Here is a 19478-nt window from a genome sequence, read left to right as displayed (position 1 = left end):
ATCACATTTCTCGCTGGCGGCGGCGTTGCCCGGCCGAGATCGCCGCCAGGCAACGACGCGCGTGCACAATGCGTCCGCCGCGCGCATGCGCATTTCCGACCCGTTCGCACCACAGCGAAGAACCGCTGCGTGCGAACGGGTCAGAATGACCCCCATAGTTATTTTCCACTCCCAGTACATAGCCATAGTCCCCTCCCAGTAAATAGCGATAGCCTCCCCACCTCTCCAAGCAATAGCCATAGTCCCACCAGCACATAGCCGTAGTCTCCACCTCTCCCAACACTGTCATACAGTAGTCCCCACCCCCCTCCCATCACATAACAATAGTTCCCTGCCAGCATAGATAGCCATAGTCCCCCTCCCTGCACATAGCCCCTCACCTCCCCAAGCACATAGCCATAGTCCCCATCCCCCTCCCAGCACATAGCTGTAGTCCACCCTTAGCACATAGTAGTAGTCTCCCCCACTCCCAGCACATACATAGACTCCCCACACAGCACATAGCCCTAGTTCCCACCCCACTACATCCGAGCAGATAACCGTAGTGTCTGGCAATACCTGCTGTGCCGAGCTGCCTGGGATGGAGGGTGGAGGATCGCTCAGCAGGCAGGAGCTGGTGCCGGTGTCCGGCACCGCACCAAAAGACGTGAAGACACTGAAAATAAAGTACAGCTCCCAGCAGCCCTTGCCACCGGGAGCTCCTGACAGCAAGGGTTTGCTGGGAGTTGTAGTTTATTTTCAGTTTCTTTCCTGTAGTGCATTGCGGTGCCGGACACCGGCGCCAGCTCCTGTCTGCTGAGCGATCCTCCGCCCTCCATCCCAGGCAGCTCGGCATAGCAGGTATTGCCAGACACTGCAGCTGAAGGGATTCCACCCGTTGGCCAAGTGTGGCACCGTCGGGCGGCACCCCCTGCTCGGCTGGCGCCCCTGGCGAGTGCCATCCTGGCCAATGGGTAGATACGCCCCTGGCGCCTTATACCATCTCTGAAAATATGCAACAATATCTAACTCATAAAAAAAGAATTACTTAATATCAAAATCAATACACAATAAAAATAATACATATGAAATTTAGCAAAGTAGTCTGAATGCTAATAAAATCCTTACCCTGTATAAATGTTAATGCACATACAAATAAAGTCAACCTTCTTATGTGTCAATATGTCCCATGTAGACCATTTTAATGTGTTGACAATGTCAATGTCAACCAATAGTGGTCGACCTATTGACTGTCGGCCCATTCCATGGTTCCGTGTACTGTCACCCAGTGATATGACGTGCTGACACACTGGGATCTGCTTACAGCGTCTGCTTAGTGGGGTGTCCCAGTAAAACTCAGTACCTTGTACAGCCACCCAGGAGTAACCACTGTAGCAGGACAAGACCTGCTTGTAACTGCTGCTTAATAGGAGGTCCTGGTTGAGACACACAGACAAGAAGCTGTTGTAATCATGGAGATCCGCTGTCTGCATATAATCCCGGTTACAACACGCACACAAACAGTGCTGCTTTAATCGCGGACTATACGTCAGTTTATGTAGCATAGCTTGAATTCCTCTGCACACGCTGAGAAAATTAGTGCAATAATGCAGAGTCGCATGAATGTATTTACTCTTACAATTATTGAGGTGGAAAGGAGTGGGAAAGGCATACTTGCCTACTTTTTAAAAAGTATTTCAGGGAAATTGTGACAGCAACACCTATAAGTGTACAACTACATCTGAGAGGCGTGTCATAAAAATAACTTGCATTAAAATTTAAATGAGCACCAAGGCAGTTGGTAAGGTCTACTTGTTAATGAAAAGAAAGTTATACACAGTGGTATAGAAGTAGCACTGTATCAGATATGGGTGTGGCTTATGAGATCTACGCTAAAAAGGTCTTCAGTCAATAGGTCTACCACTAATGGTAGACATGCAGTAGGTCGACAGGGTCAAAAGGTCGACAGTCAAAAGGACAACATAAAATAGGTAGACAGTAGAGAAGGCCGACATGGTCAAAAGGTCGACATGGAAATGGTTGACACAAAAAAGGTAGATGCAATTTTTATTTTTTGGGGGCGTTTTGTCACTTTTCTGCCACAAACAAGCCCCATTAGTGTACTGCATACCCTCGCATGGCGAAAAGCTCACCATGCTTCGGCCAAGGTGTCTCGCTCCACTACCGCTGTTCTCGGCACAGGTTACTATTCCCAATCGTAGTCCACGTGGATGCTAAAGTATGAAAAAGTAGAAAAAAAAAGGGGGGGGGGAGAAATTGTTTCTACCATGTGTGTCGACCATTATCATGTCGACCTTTTACCATGTCAACCTTTTGAACTGTCTAACTATTACATGTGGACTTTTTGACCCTGTCAACCTAATGCATGTCTACCATTAGTGGTCGACCTATTGACTGTAGACCTTCTTAGTGTAGAGCTATAGTCCGGATACCATCAGATATTTTACAGTTAAACCTTATTACACATCACCGGGATGGAATTAATAATCTTTAATGTATAAAGAAGGTTATACACTGCTTAAAAACAATTATAAAATATATAAGAGAAATATGACTCATATTTTGTATATCTGAGCAGATGACTCACCCATGACAGTGTCCATATATGGAATTAGTACATGTTTGATCCTGATAAAAGCCAGTTCCTATGAATACTTCTGATACCCGTATATGCTGAAGTTGATAAGAGTGATCAGACCATAGAGTGGTGTCCAGTATGCATACGGTTGTTACCGTTACAGGAGTGGTTCCTTTAGTGTTAGACTGTTTAACGAGGAATGCAGAGTCCTCAATAGTATGCAGTTGTAAGCAATGGTATGCTCCAAACATGAATTTGGTTAAAATAGTCCACAGCAAACTTTTTTCCTTTGTTGATTCCGGAACTTGGTTCTGGCTCTTCAGGTATATATATGGGTGGTCTTCAGTATGCCGACTGTCGGGATCCCGGCGCACAGTATACCGGCACCGGAATCCCGACAGCCGGCATACCGACACTTTTTCTCCCTCGTGGGGGTCCACGACCCCCTGGAGGGAGAATAAAATAGCGTGGCGCTCATAGTGCGCCACCGTGCCCGCAGCGTGGCGAGCGCAGCGAGCCCGCAAGGGGCTCATTTGCGCTCACCATGCTGTCGGTATGCCGGCGGTCGGGCTCCGGTATGCTGGTCGCCGGGAGCCCGGCCGCCGGCATGCCATACTACACCCATATATATATTATCTAGCAGTGCAATAGGTGGTTTTGGGTAGATACACCAATGCGTTTCGCTGCTTAGTACCTGCAGCTTTTTCAAGGTGGTTGATGAAAAGACACTGATATTTTTCAGGGCTTGCTCATGTATTGTCTTTTTTGCAAATGGTTCCATATAAGTGGCCACAAGAACCTTATTTAAAAATGCATGTAGCCATAGGGATCGTTGTGCCTTATAACCAACGCACATGATCCCATTTGAATGTTTATATCTCTAATTTCTTTTTGCCCAAAGTATATAACAGATACAGTACATAGGCCCTCATTCCGAGTTGTTCGCTCGCTAGCTGCTTTTAGCAGCATTGCACACGCTAAGCCGCCGCCCTCTGGGAGTGTATCTTAGCATAGCAGAATTGCGAGCCAAAGATTTGCAAAATTGCGAATAGAAATTTCTTAGCAGTTTCCGAGTAGCTCGACACTTACTCTGCCACTGCGATCAGTTCAGTCAGTTTCGTTCCTGGTTTGACGTCACAAACACACCCAGCGTTCGCCCAGACACTCCCCCGTTTCTCCAGCCACTCCCGTGTTTTTCCCAGAAACGGCAGCGTTTTTTCACACACACCCATAAAACGGCCAGTTTCCGCCCAGAAACACCCACTTCCACTTCCTGTCAATCACACTCCCATCACCAGAACGAAGAAAATTCCTCGTAATGCCATGAGTAAAATACCTAACTTTTGAGTAAAATAACTAAGCGCATGCGCTCTGAGAACATTGCGCATGCGCAGTAAGCGACTAATCGCAATAAAGCGAAATACGTCAACGAGCGAACAACTCGGAATGAGGGCCCTAATGCGGGTAAGGTGCAATCAAGGACATTGCTACTATTTCAGGGAATCTCTCTGACAATTAGGGAGAGATGGCAAGTTTGGGGATAGGACTTTTTCATGTAGGCAAAGTTCAGGAGGGGCCATGCAGACCAGTATTTAAGCATATACTGCATGTATGCTCAAACTGATTCTCCCTGATTTGATTGTCCAGCTCATGGTCCAACTCCAGGGGATGCAGTCAAAATGGCGGTGGTCGTGATCCCGGCGTTCAGGAGACTTACAACGGAATTCTGACAGCTGGCATTTTGCCGACATGCGGCATACCGACAACCACCCCTAATTCCCACTTGGTTGGTGGGCCCACGACACCAACCGACTGGGACTAGAACCTGTGGCGAATGAAGCTCGCCACCGGGCCTGCAGCGTGATGAGCGAAGCGAGCCTGCAATGGGACTTGCTGCCGGTATTCTGGCAGACGGGATGCTACTGTCGGTATACTGACAGACGGCATCCCGTCTGCCGGTATATCATACCGGACCCCAACTCCAGCCCTGGTACATGGTAATTTAGCGCTTTCAACAGCTCCAACTTGAAAGCTTTTGACTTGATGAAAAGAAAGTGACACATAAGTCTGCATTGCTTTTTTATTTTCCAAATCACCATATAACAAACTGCTTTGCATAACACATTGCAGCGCAGTTTTCTTTTTATTGATATGTTTTGGTTCTTCTTGGCAGTTGCAGGAAACTGCTGTGATCACTCATAAACAATTAATTGTCAGATTTAATTTGTAGAATGAGCAGCAGGATTTATAGGAGGCAACATATCCGCCTTGATGCCCACTCACTACCAACATATGTTTGTTATATATGTTATTATATATTTTTTAAATGTTTTATATATAGTCACAGTAAATTGGTAATTAATGTAACTGATAAGAGATTGTAATGTATAGGGTATATACATTCTTATTATGTCCCTGTTTAAAGGCTAATTGACTTAAAAATCACTGTGTGACCTCTTGTAAGTCATTCAGTGGTTTAGACAAAAGTATTGTAGCGCGTATAGATTGGGCAAAAATGTATTGCTTCATTTCAAAAAATAACAATAAAATTGAATAAACATAACCACCGGCCGGTAATTTAACACATCAATATATTATTTTAAAAACATAAAATAATATATTGATGTGTTAAATTACCGGCCGGTGGTTATGTTTATTAAATTTTATTGTTATTTTTTTAAATGAAGCAATAAATTTTTGCCCAATCTATATGCGCTACAATACTTTTGTCTTACGATTTTTTCTTCTGATAAGGTTGAGTAGCCTTATTTTGTTGGCTGCATTTAGATTGGTGTGTATCGAGCGCTTGGTTATATTTGATTGCTTTTTTATTCAGTGGTTTAGGCACTTCCTAGCTATTAGCACACTAGGTAACTGCTTAGGTTTTCTCTACTGTTAATGACCAGAGCCGGATTAAGGCTTTGGGGGGCCCGGTGCTTTTAAGACAGGGGGTCCCCAAAGTTTTCCCCACAAACTAATCATACATACATAATTTAATCAGTAGTTCATCATGTCCGTGGGAATGAAGTGGGATATAGGTCAGACACCGGGAGAGAACAGTAGTAGTTTTGGAAGCAGGATTTAAAAAGACAATGGCCCTCATTCCGAGTTGTTCGCTCGCTAGCTGCTTTTAGCAGCATTGCACACGCTAGGCCTCCGCCCTCTGGGAGTGTATCTTAGCATAGCAGAATTGCGAACTAAAGATTAGCAGAACTGCTACAAAATAATTCCTTGCAGTTTCTGAGTAGCTCCAGACCTACTCCTAGATTGCGATCAGCTCAGTCCGTTTAGTTCCTGGTTTGACGTCACAAACACGCCCTGCATACAGCCAGCCACTCCCCTTTTCTCCAGACACTCCCGCGTTGTTCCCTGACACGCCTGCGTTTTTTAGCACACTCCCGGAAAACGCTCAGTTACCACCCAGAAACGCCCCTTTCCTGTCAATCATTCGCCGATCAGCAGTGCGACTGAAAATCATCGTTCGAACACCAGCAAATCTACTAAATTTTGTGTTAAATAACTTAGCGCATGCGCTCTGCGTACCATGCGCATGCGCAGTTAGCAACAAATCACAGCATAGCGAAAATCGGCAACGAGCTAACAACTCGGAATGACCCCCAATATTATTAAATGCAAAACATTATGTGGCCAGAAGCGCTGACAAATAGTAAATATAGTTTACCCTAAACTCTATTTTCAGTGTCATTATGCAGAGTCTGGATTCTTAGAATCACATACCCTCCAACATGACCCATTGCATTAGTTACAAAATGCTCTGTTCCTGGACTTCCTTGCCAGTGGCATTTACAGAGGTGGGGCTGCAGCACAGTCCAAAATTCAACTAGGGGAGCCACACCAACTGCCTCCCCAAACACTGCCAAACATCACCAGCCAGGACTCAATGGCAGTTGGTGTGACTCCCCTATTTGAATTTTGGACTTTGCGGCAGCGCCACCTCTGTAACTGCCACTGACAAAGAAGTCCAGGAACAGAGTATTTTGTACCTAGTGGAGCGGGTCATGTTGGAGGGTATGGAATCAATAATCAGTATATTAACTTACAGTATAATTGATCATGCTGTACATGTTTAAAAAAAGAATAAAATAAGAAATGATCCAGGCAATGCCAGGCACAACTGTTACAGTAGTATATAGAAACTATAACTGGTTAGGCAATCTGCATATACTTTTATACAGTAGTACTTCCTGATGGGTTCAATAATTTTTGTAATCTGCTGGCTGCAGTCTTATGGAAAAATAATTGCTATTGTATCAAATAGAATTATCTTGTTTTCTAGTAACTTCCATTTAACAAGTCGTAGTGTATTGAAAATGTTTTTAATGCATTGATTTAAATTATTGCTTTTACACTTTAATAATGTAACTCCTAGACCCAGCATTCTCCTGTACAGGGACACTATTGAGTGCAGAAACAGTTGAGTGATGTTGAAAATGGCACACCCCAACATGCCCATAGAGCAAAGAGAATGGAAGTGATGACACCAAAATGCAAGGGAAGTGCAGACAGAAACTAGAACCTGAACTGTCAGACTGTTGATTAGAAAAACTGTTAGTCCTGGGGAAGCGCTTACAAAGAGAGTTAGCAGATGATCGGGTATTGATTGATTCTTCAACAGTCCAGCGCAAACTCTAGAAATGCTAAAATCTATATCTATATAAAAAAATATGCATCTGACTGAGGTAGCAATTAAGTCACCTGTGCATAACTATGACTATCCTTAATATCAGGAATGTTAGTGTGCCTTGAGGACCGGCTTTGGTAAACCCTTGAGTAGCTGGATCCTTTACAACAGAGTGAAGTAAAACATTTCAGAATGAGAATTTAACTTTTATTAGAAATTTACATTTATGTAGAAGTTAGTTCTTAATTCCTTATATGTAATCCTTTTTATCCCTTATAGGTCATAAAGCATAATAGTAATTAGTCAAGGAGCCAGTCCAAAAATTAGGATTCAGGTAATTTTTTACATATTTTTATTTGGGGCCTTCTCATAATTAGTAAACTATACTAAGCACCATCCCCTTTATGCACAGATCACCCAATTTAAAGACATTAAGGGGGTAATTCCAAGTTGATTGCAGCAGGAAATTTTTTAGCAGTTGGGCAAAACCATGTGCACTGCAGGGGGGGCAGATATAACATGCGCAGAGAGAGTTAGATTTGGGTGTGGTGAGTTCAATCTGCAATCTAAATTGCAGTGGAAAAATAAAGCAGCCAGTATTTACCCTGCACAGAAACAAAATAACCCACCCAAATCTAACTCTCTCTGCAAATGTTATATCTGCTATGCACATGGTTTTGCCCAACTGCTAAAAAATTTCCTGCTGCGATCAACTTGGAATTACCCCCTAAATCCCCTTCAATCCACATCTTAATCCTTGTTTATACCCTTCTATTTCTACCTCATTCCTCTTCCCACTCTTCTATACACACTGCAGGTTCATTCTCTATGCTCTCACTCACTCCTCAAACCGATTCAGGCCCCTTTTTAGCATCATTATTACCCAGTTTAGTGATGTGCACCGGAAATTTTTTGGGTTTTGTGTTTTGGTTTTGGGTTCGGACGCGTTTTGGCAAAACCTCACCGGAAATTTTTTGTCGGATTCGGGTGTGTTTTGGATTCGGGTGTTTTTTTCAAAAAACACTAAAAAACAGCTTAAATCATAGAATTTGGGGGTCATTTTGATCCCATAGTATTATTAACCTCAATAACCATAATTTCCACTCATTTTCAGTCTATTCTGAACACCTCACAATATTATTTTTAGTCCTAAAATTTGCACCGAGGTCGCTGGATGGCTAAGCTAAGCGACACAAGTGACCGACACAAACACCTGGCCCATCTAGGAGTGGCACTGCAGTGTCAGGCAGGATGGCACTTCAAAAAAATAGTCCCCAAACAGCACATGATGCAAAGAAAAAAAGAGGCGCAATGAGGTAGCTGTGTGACTAAGCTAAGCAACCCTAGTGGCTGACACAAACACCTGGCCCATCTAGGAGTGGCACTGCAGTGTCAGACAGGATGGCACTTGAAAAAATAGTCCCCAAACAGCACATGATGCAGAGAAAAAAAGAGGCGCAATGAGGTAGCTGTGTGACTAAGCTAAGCGACCCTAGTGGCCAACACAAACACCTGGCCCATCTAGGAGTGGGCAAGCCCCACAGGGGTGAAACATGTTTTCCATTCCAATGGGTCCTGTTTTGTCCAACTGCAAGTGATTCACTCCTAGCCTCAGGTCAGATCATTCCATCCTGCCATTTTGGGCTAATTTTTGCCCAGCTGTCATAGAAATTGTATCTATATCCGTGCAGCTTCATTTATGCCTTTTTCCAGGCTTATGCATCTTAGTTTATTGCATCAGGATTAAAAACTGCATTTTATAGGAAAGAAATACTGCATTCTTCTTTGACTTTCCTCCTGCAGATCCTGTTGTAATATTGCTGCATGGGTTATATGAGAATTTCATGTCTATTTCCCTATATCCTAATGATTATAACAGCTCCAATTCACACAAAGTGTTTCTAATGACACCCATGTCACTAGTGATTATTTCATTGCATATACCAGTACTATTTATTTGTATCTACAACTATCTTTGACATATTTTCTGTTCCTTACACCAGTACCAATGTATACATATATATAAAAAAAAAAAAAAAAAAAAAATTTTTGATCCGTGTTTCTTTATCAATTTGTATCTATACGGACGGGTAATTTTTATCACCCGTTCCTAATAACTACAGCCTAATTGATCTCCATTATCCTTTTTTTTTTTTTTTTTCATAAATCTATATATCTTCGTTTTTTTCATAAATCTATATATCTTCCTTTTTCGTGGACTCTCATTTGTGATCCAGGGACACAATACCACCGGTGTGGGACTTGATGTCTCCTGCCTAACACAAAAAGCAGATCCACACTATATCTATAAGACCCAGCTAATTATCCCCCCCTATATAGGTGCACTCTCATTGGACGTCTGACCAAATCCTTCTACTATCAAACCACACTGCTAATGCCCGATCTCGTCCGATCTTGGAAGCGAAACAGTGTGGGCTGAGTTAGTACCTGAGGTGGAGACTCACAGGGAATACTCAGTGTTGTAGAACATCAATCATTGCATATGATGTGTGGTATGTGACTCCAACAGCAGCATCACCATTTGTTCCTATCCTTTTCTTTCTTTACCCTGGTATATCCTTTGATTTGTTTCTATTATTACTTATTGCCATAACAGCTGTTATTCCTTCATTAGGATTATGACAGAATCTAAAATCAATTGACTTAATTGATCTCATTAATACAGATCATCTGTACTGGCCGGGTGAGAAAGGGTTTATGACTTGCAGTGTCTCTACCCCTCTCCATCTCATTTCCTGAGGCAGGACCAGAACATTTTTATCTGGGATCATTCACATCTCCTCAACCAGGGGCAATTATATTCTTAATATTTCCAAATAAATTTTGTTTTATCTGCTGACTAATCAACCTAGTGTTATTCATTCTAGTTATTTAACTACCATTAATGAGTGCGCCCACACAAGAGCCTTCTTCTTTCTCCCTTTTGTTTATCCATCTAGGAGTGGCACTGCAGTGTCAGACAGGATGGCACTTGAAAAAAATAGTCCCCAAACATTACATGATGCAAAGAAAAAAAGAGGCGCAATGAGGTACCTGTGTGACTAAGCTCAGCGACCCAAGTGGCCGACACAAACACCTGGCCCATCTAGGAGTGGCACTGCAGTGTCAGACAGGATGGCACTTGAAAAAAATAGTCCCCAAACAGCACACGATGCAAAGAAAAAAAGAGGCGCAATGAGGTAGCTGTGTGACTAAGCTAAGCGACCCTAGTGGACGACACAAACACCTGGCCCATCTAGGAGTGGCACTGCAGTGTAAGACAGGATGGCACTTGAAAAAAAATAGTCCCCAAACAGCACATGATGCAAAGAAAAAAAGAGGCGCAATGAGGTAGCTGTGTGACTAAGCTAAGCGACCCTAGTGGCCGACACAAACACCTGGCCCATCTAGGAGTGGCACTGCAGTGTCAGACAGGATGGCACTTGAAAAAAATAGTCCCAAAACAGCACATGATGCAAAGAAAAAAAGAGGCGCAATGAGGTAGCTGTGTAACTAAGCTAAGTGACCCTAGTGGCCGACACAAACACCTGGCCCATCTAGGAGTGGCACTGCAGTGTCAGACAGGATGGCACTTGAAAAAAATAGTCCCCAAACAGCACATGATGCAAAGAAAAAAAGAGGCGCAATGAGGTAGCTGTGTGACTAAGCTAAGCGACCCTAGTGGCCGACACAAACACCTGGCCCATCTAGGAGTGGCACTGCAGTGTCAGACAGGATGGCACTTGAAAAAAATAGTCCCCAGACAGCACATGATGCAAAGAAAAAAAGAGGCGCAATGAGGTAGCTGTGTGACTAAGCTAAGCGACCCTAGTGGCCGACACAAACACCTGGCCCATCTAGGAGTGGCACTGCAGTGTCAGACAGGATGGCACTTGAAAAAAATAGTCCCCAAACAGCACATGATGCAAAGAAAAAAAGGCGCAATGAGGTAGCTGTGTGACTAAGCTAAGCGACCCTAGTGGCCGACACAAACACCTGGCCCATCTAGGAGTGGCACTGCAGTGTCAGACAGGATGGCACTTGAAAAAAATAGTCCCCAAACAGCACATGATGCAAAGAAAAAAAGAGGCGCAATGAGGTAGCTGTGTGACTAAGCTAAGCGACCCTAGTGGCCGACACAAACACCTGGCCCATCTAGGGGTGGCACTGCAGTGTCAGACAGGATGGCACTTGAAAAGAATAGTACCCAAACAGCACATGATGCAAAGAAAAAAAGAGGCGCAATGAGGCAGCTGTGTGACTAAGCTCAGCGACCCAAGTTGTCGACACAAACACCTGGCCCATCTAGGAGTTACACTGCAGTGTCAGGCAGGATGGCCCTTCAAAAAAATACTCCCCAAACAGCACATGATGCAAAGAAAAATGAAAGAAAAAAGAGGTGCAAGATGGAATTGTCCTTGGGCCCTCCCACCCACCCTTATGTTGTATAAACAGGACATGCACACTTTAACAAACCCATCATTTCAGCAACAGGGTCTGCCACACGACTGTGACTGAAATGACTGGTTGGTTTGGGCCCCCACCAAAAAAGAAGCAATCAATCTCTCCTTGCACAAACTGGCTCTACAGAGGCAAGATGTCCACCTCATCATCATCGTCCGATTCATCATCCCTTTCACTGTGTACATCCCCCTCCTCACAGATTATTAATTCGTCCCCACTGGAATCCACCATCTCAGGTCCCTGTGTACTTTCTGGAGGCAATTGCTGCTGGTGAATGTCTCCACGAGGAATTGATTATAATTCAGTTTAATGAACATCATCTTCTCCACATTTTCTGGTAGTAACCTCGTACGCCGATTGCTGACAAGGTGAGCGGCTGCACTAAACACTCTTTCGGAGTACACACTGTTGGGAGGGCAACTTAGGTAGAATAAAGCCAGTTTCTGCAAGAGCCTCCAAATTGCCTCTTTTTCCTGACAGTATACGTACGGACTGTCTGACGTGCCTACTTGGATGCGGTCACTCATATAATCCTCCACCATTCTTTCAATGGTGAGAGAATCATATGCAGTGACAGTAGACGACATGTCAGTAATCGTTGGCAGGTCCTTCAGTCCGGACCAGATGTCAGCACTCACTCCAGACTGCCCTGCATCACCGCCAGCGGATGGGCTCGGAATTCTTAGCCTTTTCCTCGCACCCCCAGTTGCGGGAGAATGTGAAGGAGGAGCTGTTGATGGGTCACGTTCCGCTTGACTTGACAATTTTCTCACCAGCAGGTCTTTGAACCCCTGCAGACTTGTGTCTGCCGGAAAGAGAGATACAACGTAGGTTTTAAATCTAGGATCGAGCACGGTGGCCAAAATGTAGTGCTCTGATTTCAACAGATTGACCACCTGTGATTCCTGGTTAAGCGAATGAAGGGCTCCATCCACAAGTCCCACATGCCTAGCGGAATCGCTCTGTTTTAGCTCCTCCTTCAATGTCTCCAGCTTCTTCTGCAAAAGCCTGATGAGGGGAATGACCTGACTCAGGCTGGCAGTGTCTGAACTGACTTCACGTGTGGCAAGTTCAAAGGGTTGCAGAACCTTGCACAACGTTGAAATCATTCTCCACTGCGCTTGAGACAGGTGCATTCCACCTCCTTTGCCTATATCGTGGCCAGATGTATAGGCTTGAATGGCCTTTTGCTGCTCCTCCATCCTCTGAAGCATATAGAGGGTTGAATTCCACCTCGTTACCACCTCTTGCTTCAGATGATGGCAGGGCAGGTTCAGGTATTTTTGGTGGTGCTCCAGTCTTCTGTACGCGGTGCCTGAACGCCGAAAGTGGCCCGCAATTCTTCGGGCCACCGACAGCATCTCTTGCACCCCCCTGTCGTTTTTTAAATAATTCTGCACCACCAAATTCAAGGTATGTGCAAAACATGGGACGTGCTGGAATTTGCCCAGATGTAATGCACGCACAATATTGCTGGCGTTGTCCGATGTCACAAATCCCCAGGAGAGTCCAATTGCGGTAAGCCATTCTGCGATGATCTTCCTCATTTGCCGTAAGAGGTTTTCAGCTGTGTGCGTATTCTGGAAAGCAGTGATACAAAGCGTAGCCTGCCTAGGAACGAGTTGGCGTTTGCAAGATGCTGCTACTGGTGCCGCCGCTGCTGTTCTTGCTGCGGGAGGCAATACATCTACCCAGTGGGCTGTCACAGTCATATAGTCCTGAGTCTGCCCTGCTCCACTTGTCCACATGTCCGTGGTTAAGTGGACATTGGGTACAACTGCATTTTTTAGGACACTGGTGACTCTTTTTCTGAGGTCTGTGTACATTTTCAGTATCGCCTGCCTAGAGAAATGGAACCTAGATGGTATTTGGTACCGGGGACACAGTACCTCAATCAAGTCTCTAGTTGGCTCTGAATTAACGATGGATACCGGAACCACGTTTCTCACCGCCCAGGCTGCCAAGGCCTCAGTTATCCGCTTTGCAGCAGGATGACTGCTGTGATATTTCATCTTCCTCGCAAAGGACTGTTGGACAGTCAATTGCTTACTGGAAGTAGTACAAGTGGTCTTCCGACTTCCCCTCTGGGATGACGATCGACTCCCAGCAGCAACAACAGCAGCGCCAGCAGCAGTAGGCGTTACACTCAAGGATGCATCGGAGGAATCCCAGGCAGGAGAGGACTCGTCAGACTTGCCAGTGACATGGCCTGCAGGACTATTGGCTTTCCTGGGTAAGGAGGAAATTGACACTGAGGGTGTTGGTGGTGTGGTTTGCAGGAGCTTGGTTACAAGAGGAAGGGATTTAGTGGTCAGTGGACTGCTTCCGCTGTCACCCAAAGTTTTTGAACTTGTCACTGACTTATGATGAATGCGCTGCAGGTGACGTATAAGGGAGGATGTTCCGAGGTGGTTAACGTCCTTACCCCTACTTATTACAGCTTGACAAAGGCAACACACGGCTTGACACCTGTTGTCCGCATTTGTGTTGAAATAATTCCACACCGAAGAGCTGATTTTTTTTGTATTTTGACCAGGCATGTCAAGGGCCATATTCCTCCCACGGACAACAGGTGTCTCCCCGGGTGCCTGACTTAAACAAACCACCTCACCATCAGAATCCTCCTTGTCAATTTCCTCCCCAGCGCCAGCAACACCCTTATCCTCATCCTGGTGTACTTCAACAGTGACATCTTCAATTTGACTATCAGGAACTGGACTGTGGGTGCTCCTTCCAGCACTTGCAGGGGGCGTGCAAATGGTGGAAGGCGCAAGCTCTTCCCGTCCAGTGTTGGGAAGGTCAGGCATCGCAACCGACACAATTGGACTCTACTTGGGGATTTGTGATTTCGAAGAACGCACAGTTCTTTGCTGTGCTTTTGCCAGCTTAAGTCTTTTCTTTTTACTAGCGAGAGGATGAGTGCTTCCATCCTCATGTGAAGCTGAACCACTAGCCATGAACATAGGCCAGGGCCTCAGTCGTTCCTTGCCACTCCGTGTCGTAAATGGCATATTGGCAAGTTTACGCTTCTCCTCAGACGCTTTTAATTTTGATTTTTGAGGCATTTTACTGATCTTTTGTGTTTTGGATTTTACATGCTCTGTACTATGACATTGGGCATCGGCCTTGGCAGACGACGTTGATGGCATTTCATCGTCTCGGCCATGACTAGTGGCAGCAGCTTCAGCACGAGGTGGAAGTGGATCTTGATCTTTCCCTAGTTTTTTTAACCTACACATTTTTTGTTCTCCATATTTTAATGCGCACAACTAAAAGGCACCACAGGTATACAGTGTAGATGGATGGATAGTATACTTTATGGATGACGAGTGACGACACAGAGGTAGGTACAGCAGTGTTCTACCGTACTGCTATATACAGTATAATGGACCTGGTGGACACTGTCAGCAGACTGCTAAACTACTAGTATAAAAAAAAAGCCACCACAGGTATACAATGTAGATGGATGGATAGTATACTTTATAGATGACGAGTGACGACACAGAGGTAGGTACAGCAGTGGCCTACCGTTCTGCTATATACAGTATAATGGACCTGGTGGACACTGTCAGCAGACTGCTAAACTACTAGTATAAAAAAAAAAGCCACCACAGGTATACAATGTAGATGGATGGATAGTATACTTTATGGATGACGAGTGATGACACAGAGGTAGGTACAGCAGTGGCCTACCGTACTGCTATATACAGTATAATGGACCTGGTGACACTGTCAGCAGACTGCTAAACTACTAGTATAAAAAAAAAAGCCACCACAGGTATACAATGTAGATGGATGGATAGTATACTTAATGGATGACGAGTGACAACACAGAGGTAGGTACAGCAGTGGCCTACCGTACTGCTATATACAGTATAATGGACCTGGTGGACACTGTCAGCAGACTGCTAAACTACTAGTATAAAAAAAAAGCCACCACAGGTATACAATGTAGATGGATGGATAGTATACTTAATGGATGACGAGTGACGACACAGAGGTAGGTACAGCAGTGGCCTACCATACTGCTATATACAGTATAATGGACCTGGTGGACACTGTCAGCAGACTGCTAAACTACTAGTATAAAAAAAAAAGCCACCACAGGTATACAATGTAGATGGATGGATAGTATACTTTATGGATGATGAGTGACGACACAGAGGTAGGTACAGCAGTGGCCTACTGTACTGCTATATACAGTATAATGGACCTGGTGGACACTGTCAGCAGACTGCTAAACTACTAGTATAAAAAAAAAAGCCACCACAGGTATACAATGTAGATGGATGGATAGTATACTTTATGGATGACGAGTGACGACACAGAGGTAGGTACAGCAGTGGCCTACAGTACTGCTATATACAGTATAATGGACCTGGTGGACACTGTCAGCAGACTGCTAAACTACTAGTATAAAAAAAAGCCACCACAGGTATACAATGTAGATGGATGGATAGTATACTTTATGGATGACGAGTGACGATACAGAGGTAGGTACAGCAGTGGCCTACCGTACTGCTATATACAGTATAATGGACCTGGTGGACACTGTCAGCAGACTGCTAAACTACTAGTATAAAAAAAAGCCACCACGGGTATACAATGTAGATGGATGGATAGTATACTTAATGGATGACGAGTGACGACACAGAGGTAGGAACAGCAGTGGCCTACCGTACTGCTATATACAGTATAATGGACCTGGTGGACACTGTCAGCAGACTGCTAAACTACTAGTATAAAAAAAAAAGCCACCACAGGTATACAATGTAGATGGATGGATAGTATACTTTATGGATGACGAGTGACGACACAGAGGTAGGTACAGCAGTGGCCTACCGTACCTCTATATACAGTATAATGGACCTGGTGGACACTGTCAGCAGACTGCTAAACTACTAGTATAAAAAAAAGCCACCACAGGTATACAATGTAGATGGATGGATAGTATACTTTATGGATGACGAGTGACGACACAGAGGTAGGTACAGCAGTGGCCTACCGTACTGCTATATACAGTATAATGGACCTGGTGGACACTGTCAGCAGACTGCTAAACTACTAGTATAAAAAAAAAAGCCACCACAGGTATACAATGTAGATGTATGGATAGTATACTTTATGGATGACGAGTGACGACACAGAGGTAGGTACAGCAGTGGCCTACCGTACTGCTATATACAGTATAATGGACCTGGTGGACACTGTCAGCAGACTGCTAAACTACTAGTATAAAAAAAAAAACCCACCACAGGTATACAATGTAGATGGATGGATAGTATACTTTATGGATGACGAGTGACGACACAGAGGTAGGTACAGCAGTGGCCTACCGTACTGCTATATACAGTATAATGGACCTGGTGGACACTGTCAGCAGACTGCTAAACTACTAGTAAAAAAAAAAAAGCCACCACAGGTATACAATGTAGATGGATGGATAGTATACTTAATGGATGACGAGTGACGACACAGAGGTAGGTACAGCAGTGGCCTACCATACTGCTATATACAGTATAATGGACCTGGTGGACACTGTCAGCAGACTGCTAAACTACTAGTATAAAAAAAAAGCCACCACAGGTATACAATGTAGATGGATGGATAGTATACTTTATGGATGACGAGTGACGACACAGAGGTAGGTACAGCAGTGGCCTACAGTACTGCTATATACAGTATAATGGACCTGGTGGACACTGTCAGCAGACTGCTAAACTACTAGTATAAAAAAAAGCCACCACAGGTATACAATGTAGATGGATGGATAGTATACTTTATGGATGACGAGTGACGATACAGAGGTAGGTACAGCAGTGGCCTACCGTACTGCTATATACAGTATAATGGACCTGGTGGACACTGTCAGCAGACTGCTAAACTACTAGTATAAAAAAAAGCCACCACGGGTATACAATGTAGATGGATGGATCGTATACTTAATGGATGACGAGTGACGACACAGAGGTAGGTACAGCAGTGGCCTACTGTACTGCTATATACAGTATAATGGACCTGGTGGACACTGTCAGCAGACTGCTAAACTACTAGTAAAAAAAAAAGCCACCACAGGTATACAATGTAGATGGATGGATAGTATACTTTATGGATGACGAGTGACGACACAGAGGTAGGTACAGCAGTGGCCTACCGTACTGCTATATACAGTATAATGGACCTGGTGGACACTGTCAGCAGACTGCTAAACTACTAGTATAAAAAAAAGCCACCACAGGTATACAATGTAGATGGATGGATAGTATACTTTATGGATGACGAGTGACGACACAGAGGTAGGTACAGCAGTGGCCTACCGTACTGCTATATACAGTATAACGGACCTGGTGGACACTGTCAGCAGACTGCTAAACTACTAGTACAAAAAAAAAAGCCACCACAGGTATACAATGTAGATGGATGGATAGTATACTTTATGGATGATGAGTGACGACACAGAGGTAGGTACAGCAGTGGCCTACCGTACTGCTATATACAGTATAATGGACGTGGTGGACACTGTCAGCAGACTGCTAAACTACTAGTATAAAAAAAAAAGCCACCACAGGTATACAATGTAGATGGATGGATAGTATACTTAATGGATGACGAGTGTCGACACAGAGGTAGGTACAGCAGTGGCCTACCGTACTGCTATATACAGTATAATGGACCTGGTGGACACTGTCAGCAGACTGCTAAACTACTAGTATAAAAAAAAGCCACCACATGTATACAATGTAGATGGATGGATAGTATACTTTATGGATGACGAGTGACGACACAGAGGTAGGTACAGCAGTGGCCTACCGTACTGCTATATACAGTATAATGGACCTGGTGGACACTGTCAGCAGACTGCTAAACTACTAGTATAAAGAAAAAAGCCACCACAGGTATACAATGTAGATGGATGGATAGTATACTTTATGGATGACGAGTGACGACACAGAGGTAGGTACAGCAGTGGCCTACCGTACTGCTATATACAGTATAATGGACCTGGTGGACACTGTCAGCAGACTGCTAAACTACTAGTATAAAATAAAAGCCACCACAGGTATACAATGTAGATGGATGGATAGTATACTTTATGGATGACGAGTGACGACACAGAGGTAGGTACAGCAGTGGCCTACCGTACTGCTATATACAGTATAATGGACCTGGTGGACACTGTCAGCAGACTGCTAAACTACTAGTATAAAAAAAAGCCACCACAGGTATACAATGTAGATGGATGGATAGTATACTTTATGGATGACGAGTGACGACACAGAGGTAGGTACAGCAGTGGCCTACCGTACTGCTACATACAGTATAATGGACCTAGTGGACACTGTCAGCAGACTGCTAAACTACTAGTATAAAAAAAAAGCCACCACAGGTATACAATGTAGATGGATGGATAGTATACTTTATGGATGACGAGTGACGACACAGAGGTAGGTACATCAGTGGCCTACCGTACTGCTATATACAGTATAATGGACCTGGTGGACACTGTCAGCAGACTGCTAAACTACTAGTATAAAAAAAAGCCACCACAGGTATACAATGTAGATGGATGAATAGTATACTTTATGGATGACGAGTGACGACACAGGTAGGTACAGCAGTGGCCTACCGTACTACTATATACAGTATAATGGACCTGGTGGACACTGTCAGCAAACTGCTAAACTACTAGTATAAAAAAAAAATCCACAGGAGTGTTTTTCAGGCAGACAAACGTATACTGGTGGTCACTGTCAGCAAAACTCTGCACCTGTACTCCTGCTATAGCTGCTCCCC

The sequence above is a fragment of the Pseudophryne corroboree genome, chromosome 7 (genome assembly GCF_028390025.1).
Source record: "Pseudophryne corroboree isolate aPseCor3 chromosome 7, aPseCor3.hap2, whole genome shotgun sequence".
NCBI classification, from domain to species: domain Eukaryota; kingdom Metazoa; phylum Chordata; class Amphibia; order Anura; family Myobatrachidae; genus Pseudophryne; species Pseudophryne corroboree.
The sequence above is the reverse complement of the archived record's forward strand: the minus strand, read 5'-3'. Positions refer to the sequence as shown.